Source organism: Enhydra lutris, unplaced genomic scaffold (assembly GCF_002288905.1).
Source record: "Enhydra lutris kenyoni isolate GAN:26980312 unplaced genomic scaffold, ASM228890v2 scaffoldscaffold1, whole genome shotgun sequence".
NCBI classification, from domain to species: domain Eukaryota; kingdom Metazoa; phylum Chordata; class Mammalia; order Carnivora; family Mustelidae; genus Enhydra; species Enhydra lutris.
In genome coordinates, this window is record NW_019154085.1 from 78,505,055 (window position 1) to 78,525,953 (window position 20,899).

At 39.2% G+C, this 20,899-nt stretch overlaps 1 pseudogene; it reads left to right on the forward strand.

Annotated features, from left to right (window-relative positions):
* Positions 1-17,038: 17,038 nt before the first annotated feature.
* Positions 17,039-18,809, forward strand: LOC111145698 (annotated as a pseudogene).
* The last annotated feature ends 2,090 nt before the right edge of the window (positions 18,810-20,899 follow it).

Here is a 20,899-nt window from a genome sequence, read left to right on the forward strand (position 1 = left end):
TACAGTGAGATTGGTGGTCACTACTATCATAGGTTAGAACCTTACACTGGAGATACAGGGCGCACAAGTCTCTCCAGATTTTACAGACATGAAACTGCAATCTTTGATAGCATCAAAATAAGAGACACGCCTTATTAGTCTCATCTTGATTACATCTACACTTGAATAGGTGATAGGCTGGAGTTGCAAAGTCAGACATGGGAGATGTGCTATAGGTATCAAGAACCACCACCAGATTTGGATCTGAGGTGGGTAGACTGACTTGAGCAAAAAGAGTTTGGTTCAAATGCACATAATATAGTGACACCCCCCCCCCCCCAGTGCAGGCTTTTCAAATAAATTGGATTTTGAAAACTAAGATCGTGTCTTGTTTTCTTTCTTTTTAGAAAGTTAGCTTTTTGGTAACAGTAATCAAAGAATAGCTACTCTGAATTTCTTTTAAAATGGCAAAACACTCCTAAATTAAAGACTCCTTGAAAACAATATTGGCCCAATAAACCATATTCTTGAAATATCTCCTAGTTTTAAAGTCACCTAACTTTTTCTACTTAAGTTAATAAGATACAATATATCATTGTTGGTCTAATTTGCTTGTGGGAAACCTCATTACACATAAGTTTTCACAAACTCAGTGTCAAGTGCCTCTTTTCTCTTCATTTCAACATCACAGTTGATTATGTGCTAGGACAGACACAGGCTGCAATTACAAAGAGGTGGCAGATCTACAAAACAGATTATTATGCAGCAGAGACTACTTAATAATACATAACTTACAATGTAATTTACTTGTTTCCCCTACAAAGTTACATGACTTGCAAACACCATAAAATACTTTACTTCCAGTCATAAAGGGGGGATTTATTGTATATTTCCTGTTTCAGCGGCGATCTTGTTATAGCTCCCACGGGTAAACAAAACACAAGAGAATTTTAGCTTCCTTTATTAATTGCTCAAACTCGAACAGAGCTAATATTGAAGGAAATAGGAACAGGCTGTAAGAGTATTGTACCTGCTGGGTGTTTGGGAATCTCTTTTGTATTTCTAAGTCATTACTTAATCGTTGTGTCTTTTAAAAAACTTTTTAATTGTGAGGTTTCTCTTCCTAAGAAATCAGCTAACTTGTTAAATTTTACATAATAGGTTAGACTGTAATAGCAAAGCTAGATTTCCTAAGCCACAATTTTAGATCCTTTCCTTAGCAGTGTACACTTGCTTCTTACAAAATAATAAATAATAATAAAAATCATTTTCCCAAGCACCTTAGTCCAAAGTTACAGCTGTATTTGGTTACTCTTTGGATGGGAAATAGGCCAGTTGCTTTTCTTCTTGGCCTGCAAGCCTTGCTCCTGAAACCTTTCCACACACACTCCTCGTATTTCAAAGAGAGCCCCCACTGGGAGGCTGGAAGACCTGACCGTGAGAGAAGGAAGTTATGCTAATTTCCCACCCCAAAGACACCAGTGAGCATTTCAAAGACTTGCAGCTTATGAGGGAAACAAGGCTTCATTCTGGATCAATTCAAAGTTGATTTCACTTGCAGGTTTTCAGCTCTGCCATCTCGACCCTCCTTTCCCTCCTGCGTAGCTGAAGAAATCATTTTGCTGCTTGAGGCTGGAGGGGACAAGGTGTCCTCGCGGGAGCCTGGGCTGTGCGATAATTGAAGACATGGATGGCTGTGTTTCTGGCCACAGAACAGCCAGGACTCTAAGTCTGGGGAACTCACGGCCCCCCGGAAAATTTCGGACCACAACCGTCTGTGTAGCTTCTCTGACATTCAGGAGTACTTTGCCTCTCAGACTTGAAAGATTCCAGAAGAAGGGAGAGGGGAGCCCTGGAAAAGGAAACAATTTGAATTATTTACACATCTGCTGACAGTAAAAGAGCAGACTCTCACCTTTGTTGCTTGAGGAATTTCTAATGGAGAAATCTTTCAGGAAGAAATGATACCTATTAAATAAATTTTTCAGGAAGCAATACAGTCCAATGCAAGCATCCATTCCACGAATATTTTATATATGTACAGTGACATAATTCTTAACATTTCCTCCCATCCTCTTTGAAAATCTGATGAACAGTATGAATTATGGCCCCAGGAGAAAGAATATACATATATAAATACAAAGCCTAGGTCACAAGCCTCCTGCAGTAGAGCCCAGAGGCCTCCCCAACTCCAGTTAAGAGCCCAGGTTTCCAGGTTTCAGTGGGGGAGGGGGAGAGGGTGCTTTGGGCATCTACAGTCTTTCACAGTGGCAAAGGAGCTCCCAGAAAGCCTCACGGTCCCTGCAGTCCCTGTAGGTAAAATTGTCAATCATCTTCATGAGGAAACGTCTTGCGCACCCTCTTGTGCTGACCTGGGAAAGTCTGAGAATAAAGGTTTTTTTGGAAGAAGAAGGCTGGGACTCAGGAGTTCTGACATGTTTTTAAAGTTGCTGCTCCTACTTGTGTGATGTCTCTAGAGCTCAGATCTTCTGGTGTAAAATGGAGGAAGTGACAGAGTACGAAAGCAGAGGTCCCCACTATGGTCTTAAATTCTGTGACCAAATTAGCTATTCAGACCATCGCTAGGGCACAAGTCTTGTCTCTTTACCAGTTGCTAGTTGTGTTACTGGGTTGGCAATGGGAACTTGCTGAGCCTGCTTCCTTACCTGTCAGCAATACAGATTTCATTGTGACCAATGGAAGGCACTAGCATAATGCTTCACAGAGTGTTTAATGAGTAACTGTTATTTTTATGGAAGTGCCAAGTTTCTTCGCCTCAATCTTACACCAAAATAATAAATCGATGACTTATAAGAAGAAACCACAAAAGTATGAGAAATGGTGTGAAGAATTTTTTTAATCTTGAAAAAGTGGATACATTTGTGTCTATGTAATGATTTAGAAGTTCTGTGTAGCTGTTTCAAAAAGCATAAAGACAAATGACAGACATAGAAAATATTTGCCAACAATATGATAGACAAAGAAACTAATTTTGTTACTGTGCATTAAAAGCTCTTACAAATCAATTAACATAGCAAAAATGCTCAACATTAGTTTTCATCCACTAAATCGACAGTTGAAAAATTTGATAATATCCATTACTGCAAAGTGGGGAATAGATGTCTATACATTGTTGGTGGCAGTGTAAACTGGTACAAACACTTTGGAGGGAAATTTGACAATATCTACCATATTATTAAAACAGATAATTTTTCAGCTAAAGGCCATTTTTCTAAAAATTTGTCAAGCACATATATTTACCCAAGTGCTCAAGCTGAAAGATGTATATTTAAATGTTCACTCTTGTATTGCTTAATTTTTTGAAAAATTTTTTATTTTATTTATTTATTTATTTATTTTTAGAGAGTGAACACAAGGAAGAAGGGGGGGGCAGCAGAGGGAGAGGGAGAGAAAGAATCTTTAGCAGATTCCACACTGAGCGCAGAACCCATGCAGGACTCCATCTCACAACCCTCAGATCCTGACCTGAGCCGAAATCAAGAGTCAGATGCTTAACAAACTGAGCCACTCAGGTACCCCTATTTATTTTTTTTTAATAGGCTCCACTCCCAACATGGGGCTTGAACTCATGACCTAGAGATCAAGAGTCACAGGCTCTACTGACTGAGCCAGCCAGGCACCCCTGTTTGATTAAAAAAAAAAAAAGAAAGAAAGAAAAGAGAAAGAATCTAATCTGGATGTCCAGCAGTAGGACACTAATCAAAAATTTAGATTATTTCAAGATTAAGAGTATATTTTGATACCACCTAAAGGAATAGAGTACATCTATATGTTTTGATCTGGAAGTATGTCCAAGATAGAATAAGCAAAGAAAGATGCATACAGAACACTTTATGTTAAAATACACACACGTATTTTTAGGTATACATACAATACATATATATATATATATATATATATATATATATGCATAGGGAAATTCCTGGAGGAATACACAAGAAAAAAAACAGCGGTTACTTCTGGAGAGTATTTTTTACTATTTTTTTTTAATCATGGTAAAATAAATATAATGAAAATTTACCATTTTAAGCATTTTTCTGTACATTTCTGTAGCCTTAAGTACATTCATATTGTTGTACAACAATCATCACCATCCATTTCCAGAACATTTTCATCTTCCTCAATTCTGTTCCCAAGAAGCACTCACTCCCTACTCCCCTTTCCCTGCCAGCCCCTGGCAATCAACATTTTACTTTCTGTTTCTATGAGACTGACTACTCTAGGAATCTCATGTGAAAGAAATCATACAATACACAGCCTTTCATGACTGTTTCATTTCACTTAGCATGTCTTGAAGGTTCATCCATGTTGTAGCATGGATAGAATTTTCCTTCCTTTTTAAGGCTGAGTAATATTCCATTGTCTGTATATGCTACATTTTGTTTATCCACTCCTCTGTTGATGAACACTTGGGCTTATTGCCTTTTCTTACGTACATGTTGCTGTTTTGTTTATCTGTTTAAGTGAAAAATGACTTTTAAATTTCCCCTGAGAATATATTAAAAGTACAGAGCATCAAAATACAAATTAATTTGACTAGAAACAGAGTTTCCAATGTTCCATTTTGAATTTGATTGGAGGTGCTAAGAATAAAGGAGGGAGCCCACCATGAGATGAGATTCAAAATGAGCTTTTTGGTTACTCCTAAGAAAAAAACACTTTCCTCATTTTCCATTTCCAGCAATTGGGGTATATAAAGGCAAAATAGCTTTCTGGTCAAAGACCACATATTCTGTCATGTTTGGTGTTCAGACACATGTAAACATGCCTGCTGGCATAGGGTGGAGGGGGAGAAGGGATTTAGTGAAGACTAAAATATAAGAGACTGTAGAGTTCTAATGAGAAAGTTTGTTCTCAGAAATTCAGCCACTAGGTAGTAGACACCACTGTTAATAGTGCTATCTCTACTGGGCCGGCATGTAGGATAAGGATATGACCAGCCCTACCGCCAGCAGGAGTGCCTTGCATCCTTACTGTCTTATATCACTAACCCCCAATTCAAACCCCCAGTAGTTGCATCTGACAAGATGAGCCTGAGTCACATACCCCACAAAAAGCACAAGGGGGACTAAGAGAGTGGACCTCTAGGGTACGAAGTAGACTCTGCACCCCACCAAGCCTCAGGCAATGGAGAATTCAAATACACAGGAAAAGGGTGAATTCATAGGAAAAGGTAAAATATAGAAATAAAACTGAGAAATGGCAATAAATTAATGACTTCATTATTTAGTTAATATATTTTAATATAATCTGCTATAAATAGACAAATCTAAAAAAACTGAAACCTAAAATCTTAATCTATGAAAACATAAGTGAAATCCATAATTTGACACTTTAAACTTCAAAAGGTTAAGTCATCAATGGAGTGGCCATCATCATGATTTGGAACCAGGAAAGTCACCCATTTTGATAATTTTTGTTTTCATTTCCCTCAAATTCTTCAAACATTTATGCTGAAAAATACCTACTTTTTCATTTGGAGAACAGACTGCAGTTGATGGAGATTTTTCTTTAATGGCAGGAGTGACATCACCAAAATGGTGATAGATGAAACCTAGCCTCATTCCCCCACAAAGAGCAACAATTAGCTATCCAAGAATAAAACAACACTGGGAGAGCCCTGGGGTCCATTTGAAGTTAAGCAGCACAGTGAAACAAAAAAATCCGAGAAAAACCACACAAGAAGCAAAGGAAGACAGCTTCATTTTGCCTGTCTCAACCCATCTTGCAGGCCAGCACTGCTCGGTGTAAAGAGAGAACTTCCCATCTAGAAAGAGCTCCCTCACCAGGGAAGGAAAACGAAGGTCAGTGACCAGCTTCCCCAGCCTTCTAGCTCCCCCTGAAAGTCTCACTTCAGTTTCACTGCACCCAGAAAGTGGCAAAGCAGAGACATATAGAGACAGCAAGGAACAAGGAGGAAGAGCAGGGGATACAGACAGTCGCCACGCAGCAGGGGCAATCCTGGGCCATAGTTACCTGCTCTGTAGACAAAGCCAGAAGATTCTGATGAACATGATGCAGCACCTTCCGCTTGGTACACCACCACTATTTTTCGTCTGTGGACACCAGCCTCCCGCGTCTGTCCCTGCTGCCTCCTCCCTCACCCAGGCCAGAGCCCAGGAGCTGCAGTCAAACCCAACTTACGTGGAGGCATAAGCGCAAGATGCCAGCATGGAATCCTGCGGCTGAGCTCCATAGCCTAGCAGGCACAGGGGCTGGCCCCTCCAGCTGCGTATTTGCGTGCTGCTAGCCTGACACCTGTCACCAGCCTCCACTGCCGCATGCGGACCTGCGACAAACTGTGCAGCCATGGGAGAGCCTGCCAGCATCCAGGGTCCCCGTAGCTGCCAAAGAGTCCCTAGTCGGCCAGTCCCACTCCTCCCCCACCACCCACGATGTGTGTGTCTGCATCTGGTCCCAGCCACTACACAGGCACCTGCTGCGGGATCCATACCCAAGTGTGCACACACCAGTGGTTTCAGCCACCATCACTGCCTGCCCAGGTCACGAGCTACTGGACCTGAAGGTTCTGCTAAGGATCCCAACAGTCCTTATAGCCACTGTATTCCCCACAGTGCTGACCAAGGACCACATGGGTGTTCTAGCAGCCTAAGCCAAAGGGATATCATGCACCCCTGTATCCACTGCTGCCACATGACCCCACACCTTGTGCCCTGTAGGACTAGACCCAGGGTGGCAGCACATTGTGTTTCATGACTGAAGTCAATCCATAAAGTCCAGAAGAGATAACCGGTTCTGCAAAGGCACAGACACCTACTCAAGGCTCCAGGGTTCATGAAGTATCAGCGAATCATGACTATACTAAAGGAATATAGTAAACCTTAAGTAACTGTCCTCAAAGAAATGGATACCTAGGAATTGTCTGACAAAGAATTTAAAATAATTGTTTCAAAGATGCTCAGAGAGCTACAGGAGAACACAGATAAGTTATATGACAATATCAGGTAAACAAATGCAAGAACAAAATGAGGTCGACAAAGAAATAGAAAACATAAAAATAAACCAAACAAATATTGGAGCTTAAGAAATATACTTGAACTGAATAATTCAACAGACAACTTCAATAACAGACTTAACCAAGAAGGAGAATCAGCAAGCTAGAAGACAGACCAAGTGGAATTATCCAGTCAAAAGACCAAAAAGAAAAAGGAATGAAGAAAGCTGACAGCACTTACGGGATACCAGTAAAGAAACAGTGTACACGACTGGAGTCCCAGAAGGGGAAGAGAGAGAGAATGGGGTAGAAAGCTTATTTAAAGAAAGAATAGCTGAGAACTTTCCCAGTCTAGGGAAAGATTTGGATATTTGAGTTCATGAAGCTAGTAGGTCACCCTAAAAATTTCAATCTAAAATGATCTCCTCCAAGACACACTGTAATAAAATTTTCTAAAATCAAAGGCAAAAAGACAATTTTATTTTTTCCTTTTAAATATTATTTATTTATTTTATTGTTATGTTTGTCACCATACAGTACATCATCAGTTTTTGATGTAGTAGTCCATGATTCATTTTTTGCATATGACACCCAGTGCTTCGTGCAATATGTGCCCTTCCTAATACCCATCACCAGGCTAACCCATCCCCCCACCCCCTCCCCTCTAAAGCCCTCAGTTTGTTTCCCAGAGTCCATAGTCTCTCATGGTTCATCCCTCCTTCCAATTTCCCCCCTTCATTTTTCCCTTCCTTCTCCTAATGTCCTCCATGCTATTCCTTATGTTCCACAAATAAGTGAAACTATATGATAATTGTCTTTCTCTGCTTAACTTATTTCATTTAGCAAAATCTCCCCCAGTTCCATCCATGTTGATGCAAATGGGGTATTTGTCCTTTCTGATGGCTGAGTAATATTCCATAGTATATACAGACCACAACTTCTTTATCCATTCGTCTATTAAAGGGCATCTCAGCTCCTTCCACAGTTTGGCTATTTTGGACATTGGTTCTATGAACATCGGGGTGTATGTGGCCCTTCTTTTCACTACATCTGTATCTTTTGGGTAAATACCCAGTATTGTAATTGCTCATTCATAGGGTAGATCTATTTTTAATGTTTTGAGGAAACTCCACATTGTGTTCAAAAGTGGCTGTACCCACTTGCATTCCCACCAACAGTGTAAGAGGGTTCCCTTATCTCCACAACCTCTCCAACTTCTGATGTTTCTTGCCTTGTCAATTTTTGCTTTTCTAACTCGTGTAAGGTGGTATCTCAATATGGTTTTGATTTGAATTTCCCTGATGACTAATGATGATGAACATTTTTTTCATGTGTCTGTTTGCTATTTGTATGTCTTCTTTTGAGAAGTGTCTGTTCATGTCTTCTGCCATTTTTTGACTTATTTGTGTTTTGGGTGTTGAGTTTGAGAAATTCTTTGTAGATCTTGGATATCAGCGCTTTATCTGTAGTGCCATTTGCAAATATCTTCTCCCATTCTATGGGTTGCCTCTTTGTTTTGTTGACTGTTTTCTTTGCTGTACAGAAACTTTTTACCAAGATGAAGTCCCAAAAGTTTATTTTCACTTTTTTTTCCCTTGCCTTTGGAGACATGTCTTGAAAGAAGTTGCTGTGGCTAATGTCAAAGAGGTTACTGTCTAAGTTCTCCTCTAGGACTTTGATGGATTCCTGTCTCACATTGAGGTCTTTCATCCATTTAGAGTTTATCTTTGTGTATGGTGTAAGGGGATGGTTGAGTTTCATTCTTCTGTATATAGCTGTCTAATTTTCCCAGCACCATTTATTGAAGAGACTGTCTTTTTTCCATTGGCTATTTTTCCTGCTTTGTTGAAAATTATTTGACCATAGAGTTGAGGGTCCATATCTGGGCTCTCTTTTCTGTTCCATTGATCTGTGTCTGTTTTTTGTGCCCTTACCATGCTGTCTTGGTGATCACAGCTTGTAATATAGTTTGAAATCAGGCAATGTGATGCCCCCAGCTTTGTTTTTCTTTTTCAACATTTCCTTGGAGATGCAGGGTCTTTTCTGGTTCCACACAAATTTTAGGGTTTTTTTGCTCCAGCTGTTTGAAAAATGCCATTGGTATTTTGATTGGGATGGCATAGAAAGTATAGATTGCTCTGGACAGCATAGTCATTTTAACAATGTGTACAATGTGTATCCTTTGATCCATGACCATGGAATGTTTTTCCATCTTTTTGTGTATTCTTCAATTTCTTTCATAAGTGTTCTGTCATTTCTAGAATATAGATCGTTTACCTCTCGGTTAGGTTTATTCCAAGGTATCGTATGGTTTTTGGTGCTACTGTAAATGGAACTGATTCCCTAATTTCTGTTTATAGAGTTAGATTGTTAGTGTATAGGAAAGCAACTGATTTCTGTGCATTGATGTTGTATCCTACCACACTACTGAATTGCTGTATGAGTTCTAGTAATTTGGGGGTGGAGTCTTTTAGGTTTTCCACATAAAGTATCATGTCATTTGCAAAGAGAGAGAGTTTGACTTCTTCTTTGCCAATTTGAATACCTTTTATTTCTTTTTGTTCTCTGATTGCTGTTTTTAGGACTTCTAGTACTATATTGAACAATGGTGGTATGTGTGAGCATCCTTGTCGTGTTCCTGATCTTAAGGGGAAGACTCTCAGCTTTTCCCCATTGAGAATGATATTTGCTGTGGGCTTTTCATAGATGGTTTTTATGAAATTGAGGAATGTTCCCTCTAACCTTACACTCTGAAGAGTTTTAATCAGGAAAGGATCCTGTATACTGTCAAATGCTTTTTCTGCATCAATAGAGAGGACCATATGGTTCTTGTCTCTTCTCTTATTAATGTGTTCTATCACACTAATTGATTTGCGAATGTTGAACCACTCTTGCACCCCAGGGATAAAACCCACCTGGTTGTGATGGATAATCCTTTTAATGTACTGTTGGATCCTATTAGCTAGGATCTTGTTGAGAATTTTGGCATCCATATTCATCAGGATATTGGTCTGTAATTCTCCTTTTTGATGGGTTCTTTGCCTGGTTTTTGGATCAAGGTAATGCTGGCCTTATATAATGAGTTTGGAAGTTTTCCTTCTGTTTCTATTTTTTTAAACAGCTTCAGGAGAATAGGTATTATTCCTTCTTTGAATGTTTTGTAGAATTCCCCTGGACATCCATCAGGTCCTGGACTCTTGTTTTGGGGGAGGTTTTTGATCACTGATTCAACCTTGTTACTGGTTGTTGGTTTATTCAGGTTGTCAATTTCTTCTTGCTTCAGTCTTGATAGTTTATAATTTTCCAGAAAGGCATCCACTTCTTCCAGATTGCTTAATATATTGGCATATAGTTGTTGATAATAATTTCTAATAGTTGTTTCTATTTCTTTGGTATTAGTTGTGATCTCTCCCCTTTCATTCATAATTTTATTAATTTGGGACCTTTCTCTTTTCTTTTGGATAAATCTGGCCAGTGGTTTATCGATCTTATTAATTCTTTCAAAGAACCAGCTTCCAGTTTCATTGATCTGCTCTACTGTATTTCTGGTTTCTAATTCAATGATCTCTGCTCTAATCTTAATTATTTCTCTTCTTGTGCATGGCTTAGGTTTTATTTGTTCTTTCTCCAGTTCTTTAAGGTATAAAATTAATTTGTGTATTCAGGATTTTTCTATTTTTCTGAGTGGGGCTTGGATGGCTATGTACTTCTCCCTTGGGACTACCTTTGCAGTATCCCATAAGTTCTAGACTGATGTGTTTTTGTTCCCATCGGTTTCCATGAATTCTTTAAGTTCTTCTTTGATTTTCTGGTTGACCCAAACATTCTTAAGTTTGATGATCTTTAGCTTTCAAGTGTTTGAATTTCTTCCAAATTTTTTCTTGTAATTGAGTTCCAGTTTCAAATCATTATGGTATGTGAATATGCTGGGAATAATCTCAATCTTTTGGTATCGATTGAGACCAAATTTGTGACCCAGTGTGTGGTCTATTCTGGAGAAAGTTCCATATGCACTCAAGAAAAATGAGTATTCTCCTGTTTTAGAGTGGAATGTTCTGTATATATCTATGAGGTCCATCTGGTCCAGTGTATCATTCAAAGCTTTTGTTTCTTTGTTGATTTTCTGCTTAGATGACCTGTCTATCGCTGAGAGTGGAGTGTTGAAGTCTCTTACTATTAACGTATTATTATCAATATATCTATTTTGGTTAACAGTTGTCTTATGTAGTTGGCTGCTCCTATGTTGGGGGCATATATTTACAATTGTTAGATACTCTTGTTGGATAGACTCTTAAGAATGATATCGTGTCCTTCTGTATCTCTAACTACAGTCCTTAGCTTAAAATCTAATTTGTCTGGTATAAGAATTGCTACCCCACATTCCTTTTGAGGTCCACTGGCATGAAAAATTGTTCTCCATCCCTTCACTTTCAGTCTGGATGTATTTTTAGGTTCAAAATGAGTCTCTTGTAGACAGCATATGGATGGGTCATGTCTTTTTATCCAGTCTGCAGCCCAGTGCCATTTCATGGGAGCATTTAGGTTATAACAATGAGAGTGATTATTGGAAGATATGATTTTATTGTCATCATGTTGCCTGTGAAGTCCTTGTTTCTATAGATTGTCTCTGTAAATTTCTGTTCTATATCACTCTTCAGGTCCTTCTCTTCTTATAGAACCCCCATTTAATATTTCTTGCAGGGTTTGGTGGTCACATATTCTTTCAGTTTCTGCTGGTCTTGGAAGCTACTTGTCTCACCATCCATTCTGTATGACAGCCTTGTTGCATAAAGTATCCTAGGCTGCATGTTCTTCTCATTTAGTGCCCTGAATATACCTTGCCAGCCTTTCTGACTTGCCAGGTCTCTGTGGACAGGTCTGACGTTATTCTAATGTTCCTCCATCTGTATATAAGAAATCTCTTTCCTCTTGCTGCTTTCAAGATTGTTTCCTTGCATCTAAGATTTGTATATTGTACTATTTATATGTTGTGGCGTCAGTCTGTTCTTATTGATCTTGGGTGGGGTTCTCTCTGCCTCTTGGACACAAATGTTTGTTTCTGTTCCCATTTTAGGGAAGGTCTCAGCTACAGTTTGCTCAAATATATCTTCTAGACCTCTCTCTCTCCACCCCCTCAGGGCTTCCCAATAATTCAGATATTGGATTGAGTCACTAATCTCTCCCAGTTTGATTCCTTGGGTTTTAATTTGTTTTTCCCATGCCACCTTGGTTTCCTTTTTTTCTATCATCTTACCCTCTAGCTTACTAATTCATTCTTCTGCCTCATTTACCCTGGCAGTCAGAGTATCCAGCTTAGATGGCATTTCATTCATAGAATTTTTAAGTTTGGCTTGATTAGATCTCATTTCTGCCCTTAGAGATTCTATACTGTCATTAATATTTTTCTCAAGCCTAGATATCACCTTGATTTGTTACGCTGAGGTCTACTTCTGACATCTTGCTTATATCCATATCCATTAGTTCTGTGGCAGAAGCCACATTCTCTTGTTCTTTCCTTTGTTGGGGATTCTTCCTCTTAGTCATTCTGTTCGGGGTGGGGGAGGGTTGAGGATATGTACAGAGTCCAAAGTATTGACCAAGGCCCAAGCTAGATGCACCTGTTTTATAGAGACCTTAGCGTTGTCAGCCTCTTGTTCTTCCAGCTGGTCTTGTGATGGAGGGGCCTGCTGCACTGTTTCTCAGACAACCCTGTTTGGGCAAAGTTGCCTTGCCCAATGTTGGGAGGGAATGGACTCAGTGAAAACCGATGTTTGGGGGCTTTTATTCTCTGGCAGCTTTCCCTGGTGGCTTTCTGCATCTATTCTGAGAGTCAGAGCAGAAGTGACCGTATCCAAACCTCTGTCTCAGAACACAGAGATCACAGTCTGCTCTTCACTGAGCTCTCCAGGCCACACTGTCTCCATTTCTGTCTGTGCTGCTGAAAACCACTGTGTCCTGGGTTGTGCACCCCACAGCAGCATTCCCAGTCCTTACCCCCGGGGCTGGGCACATCTCTGTCCTTTGTGCTTTTAAAACCATAAGCCGCCCCCAGATAGCATGAGTGCCCCTGTAGCTCCAGGTTTCAGTCTGGGGGGCTGCCCTGAAGTCCTTTCCCCTTTGCTACCAGTCTGCAAGTCTGTGCCCTGTCCCCAGCACAGGAGGCTTTTACCTTCCCAGTACAAGATGATGGAGGCTCCCTTTCCCTTCTGTTTATCTTCTATCTGCATGCAGAATCACAGCTTCCTGCTTCATACCTCAAGGCCAACCACTGGAAATTCTGTTTGTAGAGATCCAGATATATCTTCTTATATCTCAGGCTGATTTCATAGGTATGCAGAGTGGTATGGTAGATATCCAGCTCAATTCAGGGAACTGGTTAAAATAGGGACCCCTACTCCTCCACCATTTTTCTCCTCCCTTAAAAAGAGAGTTTTTAAGGCAGTAAGAGGAAAAAAAAGTTCTCTCATATGAGGAACTTCCCTTAGGTAACATCAGATTTCTCAGCATAGACCTTACAGGCAAGGAGAGAATAGAATGAAATAATCACAGTGCTGAAAGATACAAGCTCCCAACCAAGAATAGTTTACCCAGTAAAACTGTACTTAGGAAATGAAGATGAGATAAAGATTTTCCCTAGCAAACAGAAGCCAAGGGAGTTCTTTACCAATAGATCTGTCTTATAAGAAATGCTGAAAGGAATTCTTCAAGCTGAAATAAAAGGATGCGAATCAGAAATATAAAAACATAGAAAATATACAACACTGGTTAAAGTAAGCATAGTCAGATTTGGAATACTCTAGCACTGTAATATTATGGTATGTTAACTCTGTAACTGTAGTATAAAGGTTAAAGGACCAATGGATTAAAAAATGTATGGTTACAATAATTTGTTAATGGATACACAATATAAAAAGATGAAAATTATGACAACAAATAAAGAGAGTAAAAATGTAGAGCTTTTGTAGCAATCCAAAGTTAACTTATAAGGGTGCCTGTGTGGCTCAGTCATTAAGCATCTGCTTTCAGCTCTGATCATGATCCTGGGGTCCTGGGATTGAGCCCCACATCAGGCTCCCTGCTCAGCAGGAAGCCAGCTTCTCCCTCTCTCACTGTCTCTCTCTCTATATATCTGTCAAATAAATAAATAAATAAAATATTTTAAAACAAAAAACAAAGTTATACTTATCGGTGTAAAATAGACTGTTATATCTCTACAATGTTTTATGTAAGCCACATGATAACCATGAAATGAAAATATACAGTAGATTCACAGAAGGTAAAGAGAAGGGAATCAAAGTATACTGCTATGGAAAATCATCAATTTACACATGGTATTTGTGTGGGGGTGGGGGGACTGAGGAGATGTATACACACACAGACAGAATATTATTCAGCCATGAGAAAGGAAGTCCTGCCCTTTATGTTACATGGATGAAACTTGAGGGCATTATGCTAAGTGAAATATATCAAAGAAAGACATATACAGTACGATATGACTTAAATGTGGAATCTATAAAAAGGCAAACTCATGGAAACAGAGTAGAATGGTGGCTACCAGGGGAATGAGGGTGGGGGAAATGGGGGATATGGGGTCAAAGGGTACAAACTTCCAGTCATAACATGGGGATCTCGTGTACAGCATAATGCTTATAGTTAGTACTACTCTATTAGATACTTGAAAATTGCTATAAAAGTAGACCTTAAATGTTCTCACCACAAAAAGGAAATGGAAATCATGTGACTTGGTGGCCATGATAGTTAATGTTATGGTAGTAATCCTTGTACATTATGTAAGTGTATCAGAACTACACACTGTACACCTTAAACTTACATAATGTTACATGTTAACTATATCTCTGCAAAGCTGTAGTGGGCTATAGGGGGACAGACTTCACAGGAAGAAGCCCGGATATTTCAGAGGGAGATTTCCCTCATACACTCATCTATAGCTGTGTCAACAAAATTGAGATGGTTTGACTTTTCTCATATTAAATTTTTCATGATTTTATTAGAAAGCCATAGCTGCATTGGAATCTTACTAATATCCCACTTCAGGATGCCTTTTGCATTATTCATGCATTTTTCACAATAGACTCTTCATGCCTTTGAATTCTTTTAGTTGGGGTAGGGAATGCAAACAAATCAGCAAATGGACTTGGCCCTTAAAAGCTTATGTCCAGCTGAGTAGTTACAATATCAATTACATCATGAAAAATTCCTTTTACCTAAAAACTGCCAAAGCTCAAAGGATTGCAGTACTATTTCGCAGCATAGGACAGAAGGGGGGTGTGGTGGGACGGGGTGGGAGGAAGGGAGAAGAACACAGACCTCTTTTAAATATCTTTGGATGTTAGCAAAAATCTGGGGAGTCTTTTGATATGAGAAAAATATGCATTTGTCTTTAAGGCAACATGTTGCTCATTATGTATTAATAAATAGGCTTCAACAAAAACTTTTTTATCCATTGATAAAATTGACCAACTATAAAACAGCTACCACAGCTGTTTTTGTCAGTGACAAAAGGATTTCCAAATCTTTTCTGCTAAAAAGTCAACAAAGATCAAAAAGTTTTCACATGTGATCTCTACATGCCAGTAAGATTAAATGTGTTATCTTTTAGTACATTATAGTAATGTTATTGTGCAATACTCTTTTACAATGACCTATAAATAGTACATATTTGAGGAAGGCATTTTTTTCAGTTAAAGAGACAAAGTATGAATTAGGAAAGGTACATTTGACAAGTCAATAATCTATTGTTATAAATATATTTTTGCCCCATTCTGTAAAGTTGAGAATTGCAAATGCTTAGCCAATTAGACATAACAGAGACAGAATTTGAATGTTACAGTGCAACTTGACAAAATGATTTATTGATGCTTTGTCATTGAAATAAATTATATGCTCTAACAGTTACTGCTTTTCACTTATTTTGTTATGCACGCCCTGCACCAGATTAAAATATGTGCACTAGCACAACATTGTAGTCAGATTTAAAAAAGAAAGAAAGGGAGGAAATAAGGAGGAAAAGGAGGAAGAAGGGTGAAGGAAAAAAAAATCTGGCAAAAGTTGAATTCTAGTTAAGGGCAATTTATTTATTTTTTTGCTAATGATATCATACCAATTTTCTAATGCATTCACATATCCATTGGTCATAAGCAATAACATTGAAACTCTTACCCGAGCCTCTGTTTAGTTTTGACACTACAATGTTGAATAGTCATTATTTAATATCTTCCTCCTGCATCAGATGATGAGAGTTAACACTTATATTACCATCAAGACCAAATATGTAAAATCTGTCTCCTCCTCTATACTGTAAACTCCATGATGTCAGGGATCATATCTGCTTCCTGTATACACCAAGCATTTAGGACACAATGCCCTGTACATTTATTCATTCAACAAATATTTACTGAGAATCTTCTCTGCACTGGGAATTTGTAAGAAATATAAATCTTGTCAAATCAATTCAGGTAAAAAAAGAGAGTTTGGGTGTTTTCTCATCTTCATCCTGTGATGCTTCTTTGATTTCTTCTGCACCTCCATGACATTCCTTCACCTGATCAGCTTTTTCTGACACTCTCCTCCCTCATAATCTGGAAGCACAGGAAGCCCAGAAATGGCTCTTCCGATCCCTACTCCGTAAGACTACCAGCTTAAGTAGCCACTACAACCTTCAGCCTCTCTTCTAATTTATGAGAAAAATCTGGTAAAAACAGCCCACCATTTTCAAGTCATCAGACTATCTCCCTGCAAGTTTAGTTCTTTCTCTCATTTAATCAGTTTTAGCCAATAAGAAGACACATATTAGGATCAAAGTGTATAAACACAGAAGGGCCCTCCATTAGGAATCTTTCTCTTTAGATGAAGCTGTCTGCATGGAGGGCAGAAAACCTAGATAAGTCTAGTTAACCTGTAGTTTTAATTAAGACAGTTTTGTTTTTACTATTCTGCTCCAAGGATTTGGCACACAGTAGGTATTTTTTTAAATATTTGTTGCAGGAAGGCAGTGCACGTGAGTGCATGTGTTGCAGGAGAAGAGGGAACCTGATGACTAGAACATTTGAATACCACAGTAGGATGGAGTGTAACCTCATAGAGACTAACATCTTGGAGTCATTTGAAGATCTAGGTAACAAGGGTCCATTATTGGAAGATGGCGCTCTGTCTCAGGCACTCTCTGCTGGAGCCAATTCCCCCAAGTTTACCAAACCGTGCTTGGCTGGTGTCTGAATTAAGAATGTTCTATAAACTAGAGGAAAATGTGCAAGCAACTAATACCCTGAGTGAAACTGAAGAATTCCAGCTTGAAGTGAACGGGCTATTAGGGGAGATAAACTGTCCATATCTTTCACTGACATCTGAGAATGTGACCACGTGCCTTCTCATTCAGAACTGCCTCCTTTTGCTCACACTCCTTGTCTCAGAACTAGAAGCTGCCAGAATTCTCTGTACGATTACTCCTCAAAAAAGAAAAAAAGCTGGGCCTCCTGGGTGGCTCAGTGGGTTAAAGCCTCTGCCTTCAGCTCAGGTCCTGATCTCAGGACCCTGGGATTGAGCCCCACGTCAGGATCTCTGCTCAGCAGGGAGCCTGCTTCCTCCTCTCTCTCTGCCTGCCTCTCTGCCTACTTATGATCTCTGTCTGTCAAATAAACAAATAAAAATCTTTTAAAAAATAATTTAAAAAGAAAGAAAGAAAGAAGGCTCAAGAAGGAGGCAGTCATGAGGTCTTTCAAGAGTTGAAAGGCATATGTATTGCTCTAGGAATGTCCAATCCTCCAGCCAATACAACTATGTTCCAGTTCTTCAGTTGGATTGAAAAAAATTAAAGGAGACATTAGCAAAAGTTCCACTTAACCATGTGGAAAGCCTTTATTGAAGAAACCAATGAGACCAGCCCACTGGGAAAACAAAGAAGCAGTTAACCAGGCCATAGCTAATGAACATGAAGTTCTGAGAAAGCTGCTATTAAAAGGCTTAGATGTCACTGTCCAGTCTTTTGGTTGGTCTGACAGAGCTAAGAGTCAGACAGAAAAAATAGCAAAGGTTTACCAGCTGAAATGCTCAGTCCTATCTCCTAAAAGTATTATTTCTGTTCCCATTTTTGGCTATAAGACAAGACTCATCAAAAATTTTAAGGACAAGCAGTAACTCTATAAAAGAAAAGACTGCCTTGGCCATCAATAAGATGTTGTTGGGCAGGGTGCCTGACAGAGGAGGTAGACCCAATGAAATTGGACCTCCACCTCCAGAGATGCCACCATGGCAGAAAAGGTAAGATGGCCCCCAACAACAAGCAGGAGGCCAACAAGGAGAAGAGGTGGTTATGAACATTCCTCATATGAAGGTCGAGGAGGTCATGAACAAAGAGGAGGGAGAGATGGACGTGGTGGCTACGACCATGGTAGCTAGGGGAAGAGAAAATAAGCATCAAGGAGGCTGGACAGTTGGAGAGAATGGAAAAGGAGGTGGTGGCTACCAAGATGGTGGTCATTGAGATTCGGGTTTCCAGCCAGGTGGCTATCATGGTGGTGGCTGCTGTGGTAGCTATCAAGGTGATGGTTATGGTGACTTCCAAAACACCTACATACATAGAAAGTGGATACCGGGGTAGTGGATACCAGCAGGACAGTAGATACCAAGATGGTGGTCACCATGGTGACTGAGGCAGTGGTCGTGGAGGGAGAAGTGGTTGCAGAAGCCAAGGTGGATGTGGAGGCCAGAAAGAGGTTGGGGAGGAAGGGGGAGCCAGAATTATCACCAAGGGGGCCAATTTGAATAGCACTTCCAGCATGGAGGTTATCAGTGTAATCATTTTGGATTTGATCAGGGAAGACTTTATCCTAGTTAAGGCTACAGACCCTTACATTGTGCTAGAGCTCAAGTAATAAAAACTTAGTTTCAGAATCTTGAGTCCAACATCAATTTTTAGTTAATATGAGACCATAGGTGGCAGGCAGATTCCTGCTTGGCATAAGTACTTGTAAGTCTTTATTGAATTCTGTTGTTTGTTTGTTTTTAAGGACTTACATAATGTGGTTTAAGAAACACATACAGCATCTCTCCTTTGTATGAAGAATTTTTAAAAAGTATTAAAATTGTCTTTAGTTGGCGAGTTGACTAATTCCCCTGTCAGAACATGCATGCGTACTTTTTTAGGGGAAGAAATTACTTAAATTAATAGTTTTAGTAAGCAGTTTAGAATATGAGGATTCGCCTAGATTTTTTTTTTTTTTTAAGATTTACAACTAGGAAACCTTCCTCTTATTATCAATCCATTTAAATGTGTTTTCCTTAAAGTATTCCAATGCTTATTTTCCAAGCAGAGTTATGCCCTGATTGGCTTTTTTCCAGAGTTTATGCCACATTTGCATCATGATAGAACTTTTAGGTCAGTTCCTATGAAATGAGCTCTTCTGCAGATAGCACTTTCAGTAGCCTTATCCTTTTGATGGAATACTGAACCATATGCTCAACTCTGAAAACCTTGAATATAGCCCAAATCCATAAAGATTATAAAAGCAGACTAAGTTGTGAACCTATAGTACACGTAGGCATTTGTATAGTATAGCAAATCACACCGACCTGCATGCATTCAACCCATTCTTCCTTAAACCCTATTTTTACTTGAAATGTTAGAAGAAACAGCAAACTGAAATTGCTTTATGCATGAGCTAATACCTCTGGCTCAGCAAACAGAAGGTAGCTTGCTTTTGGACATACATTTTTTGTTTGTTTTATAATTATAAGAAAGTCACTGCAGCAAGTAAGAGGACAGATATTTGCTAGGCGCAGGAGGCCCTTTCTTATTGCTGTGGAAAACAAAAGCCTGGCTGAGTTACATTCTCCTTTACTCAAATCTACGTGAAGCTTCTTGCTGGGTTTTTGCAGACCTAAACATTGTCAAGCTGCGGAAGAAAATGGCTGGTGTGTTTTGTGTAAAAGGTGAACAATAAAGTATCTATCTTTAAGCTCTCTCAAAAAAAAAAATTGTTGAGAGATGCCTGACTAGTTCAGTCCAAGGAGCATGTGGTTTTGATCTCAGGTTCATGAGTTTAAGCCCCACGTTGGGTAGAGAGACTACTGAAAAATTAGTAAATAAATAAAAATAAACTTAAAAAATATTTGTTGAATGAATGCTAGGATGTAATATATTACAGTAGTCCTCCCTTATCTGCAGTTTTACTTTCTGTGGTTTCAGTTACCTGTGGTCAACTTCTGTGGTCAAGAAGCATCTGATCCTCCTCATGACATGGTCAGAAGGTCAATATCAGCCTAAGGCTGTCGTAACACCTACACCATCCACCTCACTTTATCTCATCACCAAGTAATGTGGGCATTTTATCATCTCACATCATCACAAGAAGGGAAGTATAGTATAGTAAGATATTTTGAGAGAGAGAAACTACCATTCACATAATTTTTATTAGAGTATATTCTTATAATTGTTCTATTAGTTATTGTTGTTAACCCCTTACTGTGCCTAATTTCTAAACTAAACTTTGTCACAGGTATGTATGCATAGATAATGTTATATATAGGATTTGGTGCTGTCCACAGTTTCATACACCCACTGGGAGTCCTGGAGTGTGTCCCCTACAAATAAAGAAAGGATACTGTATTTCTTTTAAGAGTCATAATTTTATGGGATGGGAAAGGAAAGTGGAGGGAGATAAAGCAATAGTTGCTGAGGTTTTAGACTCTGGAAAGATACATAATGCTCCCAGAATAAGTAGAATTAAAGCTGGAAATTTATATTTCACTTTCCTATTCAAGCATTGCTTTTTTTTTTTAAGATTTTATTTATTTGACACACACACACACACAGAGAGAGAGAGAGAGAGAGACCACAAGTAGACAGAGAGGCAGACAGAGAAAGAAGGGGAAGCAGGCTTCCTGCTGAGCAGAGAGCCCGATGTGGGGCATGATCCCAGGACCCTG